Genomic DNA, 4,637 nt, shown 5'->3' with positions numbered 1-4,637 from the left:
CCCGCCGCCGCCCGACCGCCCCCGGGCCGCCGCCATTGGTGGCCGCAACAAAGAGGGGCGGGGCCGGCGGGCGGCGCGCGCGGCGATTGGCCGAGGCGCAGCCCCGCGGCCGCCGCCGGGATGGCGCCCCCTGGCGGGGAGCGAGGAAAGGGGGCCGGGGGTGCACGCCCGGCACCGGGTCGCCCCCCGGCTGCTGGCTCGTGAGATGGCGGCCGGGCTGCGGTGGCTCAGAAGGGGTCCCCGCGGTCCTTTCTGGAGCAGGGGTGGGCTGAGGCTGCGCGGTACCCCTTCCACCAGTGTCACCCACTAAACCATGTCCCTAAGCACCACATCCAGCCTCTCCTTAAACACCCCCAGGCACGGTGACTCCACCGCCTCCCTGGGCAACCTGTCCCAAGGCCTGACTGCTCTTTCTGAGAAGAAATGTTTCCTCATTTCCAACCCGAACCTCCCCTGGAGCAACTTGAGGCCATTCCTTCTAGTCCTATCACTGGTTATCTCTAGTCCTATTGCTGGTTATCTCTAGTCTTATTGCTGGTTAAGGGAAAAAGGACAGGCCAGGGAAGCGGGCAAGTTCGCTGGGGCAGAGCCAGGGAGAGCTTGAAAATCGCTCAGGATGGATCCTCAGGTAACAGGGCTGCCACCCCACGCATGCAGTATCCTGGAGCGCAGGCAGCACCACGCTGTACCCAGGGGTGCCAATGCAGGAGATGGTGGCCACAGACGTCCCAGAGCCCTGACTGCTGCCAGCACAGGCAGCCATAGCCTCGCTCAGCACTGCTCCACTTCCCGCAGCAGCCAGAGGCCTTGGGCAGCTATTTCCTACACACACCCACCTTCTAATCGCCCCAAAAGCATGAAGACCAGAGGGACTTCACGTGCTTTGCATCCTGAGGCCTTGTGCATCCACTGCAGCAGGGCACACTGTGTGCCAGAGGGCAGGGCTCTGTGCCTGGTTGGGTGCAGCAGGGCTGGGATGCCCACAGCCCTGTTGCGTGCTGGCACAGCCGTAGTAGATGTTTGCACCACCCAGGCCCCTTTCTATCAGGACCGAAGGGAGAAAATATTAGCAGCTCCCGCTGTATGCTCACACTGATGAGGGACAAGCCGTCCTCCCACAGGCCAGCCCAGGCTGGACGGGTAGGGCAGAACTTCGCTGAGGTGCCAGAGCAAATGTCAACTTCAAAATGACAGCCTAAGGGGACAGATTTGGATCCCCCAAGACGCAGCACCTGTAGAAATACGTGTGGAAACCTTTCCAATGAGCAGGCAACACCCGTTACCCCTCGCTCTGCCGCCCGTGAGAACACAGAGCCCAGATGAGCGCTGTCACCCACTGTCGTCACTGGTCTTCTCCCAGGGCATGGCCATGGCTTGTGCTTGTGTTGCTGGCCTGTCTGCGCAGCCAGGTTCATTCTGGGGGGGAAAACCACAGTGTGCCTTGATGCATTACCATGGAGTGGAGAAGCCTTTCAGTTCTGAAGTGCCGACCCTTTGGATGGAGGAACCTTTGTAAGGCCGGCGCTGAGTAGCACGGAGTTAACCTGTGGTCTTGTTCCTAATGCAGAGCGTGTTGCTACCGCAGCTGTTTTCTGGGCCAAAGGAACTAATTTGATCATAAGGTCATGCAAGAGGGTTTTAACCTTCATTAGTTCCAATTGCGGACTCATTTACAGACAGTATTCAGAAGGCCCTGCAGTGCAATTACACAACCAACTGAGGGAAAATTAATGCCTCTTAATTGCACCGCGGCAGCAAGGTGATATTAGCACTGGCGCTGTTTCCAGGAAGCCTTCTCCTCCACAAGCATCCCCTCAGCACCGCCGCAGGGAACCGCACCCGTGCACGGGAGCAAATCCAGCAAACCTGCCCGCACAGCGACGGCCTGAAAAGGGAAATAAAACTCGTTTGCTTGGCCCTTTTTCTTTCCTAACCTGGAAGTTAGGCTGGCGTTGGATTTGGTTAGTAATGAAATGCAAGGTTAAACGGTGATAAGGCTGTAACCATGGCAATATGTTAATGGCTGTCGAAGCAAGTTTGCACAAGTGGTTTGCATAACCACTAAGAACGATTACTTTATGTATAAATCAATGTGACCATAAAAGCTGGGAAAATAAACATGTAAAGTAGACTTTAAAAAGAAAACAGAAAACTGTGAAAGGAAGGCTTGAGGGTATGCTGCTTTGGAGCTTTCCCCAAGGTAACCCTTCCTGAAAACTCTCTGCAGGCTGTTTTGCACTGGTCTTGCAGAAAAGCAGCCTTCAAACACTTTGGTTTTAGCAAGGAAGAATATCAGCAGTGCCTTTTGATTTCCTAGGCAAATCCTGGACCTCCTGCGCTAATTCTACTATGACAAAACATTACAGTGTTTATTTTAGGTGGGTTTGTTTGTCTGAACTCTGCTTGATCTCAGTCTAATCCAATGGGCAAGATTTCCAGCATAAGAAATCAAAAGTGAAGAGAAAAAAGAAAAAGCTTATAAATCAGACCTAGCATGCTGTCCACCCCAAATTTCTCCTTCTATCCCCTGCTGCAGGTCAGCCTGTGCTGCTTGGTCTGAGCCCCGGCTGGCAGCGAAGCAGGGGCCTGTCCCTTCCCGATCTGTCCCTGTCACAGACACCTCACTCTGATTTACAGCTGTATTTTACCGAATGCAGCTGAGATCGCTGTTTCTGGGTGGCACAACACCAGCATCCCTGCCTGCCTTGCTCCTTCAGTCTTGTTCCAAGGCTTCAGCCCCAAATATTGCTGTCGCGTGGGGAAATGTTTGCATTACCACAGCTTGCTGTGAAGGTCTTAATTGCCAGCATATTGCATATCTCCACAGCAAGACCTGCTTGTAAAAACAAGGAAATGTTAACGTAACCTTCCATAAATCTACGCAAACCAACTTTTTTGGACTGCTTACTTCCTCCATAACCTTCAGCCAGAGGGTGAACCACCCAGCACCACCACTCTGCTCGGGGGAACTGCATAATAGAAGTACAGCTAGCAAAGAAAGGCAACTGTTAAAAAAAAATAATAAATAAATAAATAAATAATGATCTGCTACTCCAAAGCAAGATCTCTTTTCAGTTATTGGCAGCACCCCAGCCCTTGTCACAAGGGAGCTGTGGGTGGGTGAACAGAGGTGAGTCAGGACTGACCTCTACTGCCAGGTGAGCTGCCTGCACACAGAGAGGAGCAGGCTGCCCTGCAAACAGCATTTGCTTGAGATCAGAAGCACAAAACCGAATCGTTGTTGCTGTTTAAAAATCAATTACCCAATGTAGCTCTGTTACAGGGCACCCTTTGCCCTCTAGGAATTGCATGATGCTGCTTAGGAAACACCCTGAGCAAATGTTGTCCTTACATATTGAAGTTTCTCCAATGCATTGTCTTTCGAGGCAGTATTTGAAAGTGGGCTGCAAAAGTGATCAGGTTTGGCAATAAAACATATCAAACACAAACCCTTGGATTTAGGTGTCTTGTGAAACCTGCAAAGAGAGAAACGTGTGATTCATTGTTCCCATTCCATGGTACAAAAAAGTATCACTGCTGTACTGACGTTTTCTTCAAACAGCTTTTGACCTGGGGCGTTATTTCAAGCATTATTGGAAGCCAGTGCTCCACAGATTAAACTTCTCTCTTTCTAGAAATCAATGACTGAACAGTAGCCAAAACACTGTAGAAACACCTGCAGATAAAAGTTCAAATACTGTGGTCCATTATAAAACTTAAAGCTCTCTGATGAAACAATCATCTGGAGCAAAATGATTTTTTTTTTTTTCTGTGATCTGCATTATTTGCCCTCATGTGAATCATATCCATTTTCAGAGGTAACTAGGAAACTCGAGAAGCCTGCAGGGCCGTTTCTGCCTTTGGGATCATAAACAGGAGTGTCACGAGTGTGATCATGCAAGCTGTGGACATCAAGGAGGTTTCATAATGTGCTGCGTTCTCTTCATGCACACAGACATCGCAGGCCTAGCGAGATGCCCTCAGCTTGTGGCTGAGCAGATGAAGTGGGTCAGAGGAAAATCACCCCCAGCACAGCTCTTAGTTCCCCAAAAGCTGAAGGACTTCCTTGTCTCCCCTGACGACTGCCTGGTTTGGGAGGCTTTGTCAAGCTCCAAGCCTCTGAGAGCTCCTCTACCCTTTTGAAGCTTGTGACAAGATGAGAAATTACGGGGTTTGGGGGCTTCAAGCATTAGCCTCCAAGTGACTGCTAGGCTTTTAGCAATAGGCTGCTGAGTGAATTTCAGATACACAAATTCAAGTCCCACGGAGCTGGTCATTCTCCCCCCAGTAGGATGAAGTTTCTTCCTTCAGCACAAGATGCAGCTTTCTTCCAGTGCCTGGAGGGTTGTTTGGAATTAGCTGATGAATTATTCTGAGGAAATCAAGTTACATTCCAAGGAATTAATGGAGAACACCAGCATGTGCAGGCACAGAAAGGGCACTTATATTTTAATGTCTTTTTCCCTTGGCACCAGCGGGACAATTTACTTTGTAAAAGAGTAAGAAACTTCGCACTCCTCTGCAATCCCTGTGCTACCTTATCCAAGTAATAATCAGCACATCAGCAACTTCAGGATTCCCCTCTTCCAAAAAATAAAATAAAATAAAATAAAATAAAATAAAATAAAATAAAATAA

The sequence above is a fragment of the Oxyura jamaicensis genome, chromosome 3 (genome assembly GCF_011077185.1).
Source record: "Oxyura jamaicensis isolate SHBP4307 breed ruddy duck chromosome 3, BPBGC_Ojam_1.0, whole genome shotgun sequence".
NCBI lineage: Eukaryota > Metazoa > Chordata > Aves > Anseriformes > Anatidae > Oxyura > Oxyura jamaicensis.
The sequence above is the reverse complement of the archived record's forward strand: the minus strand, read 5'-3'. Positions refer to the sequence as shown.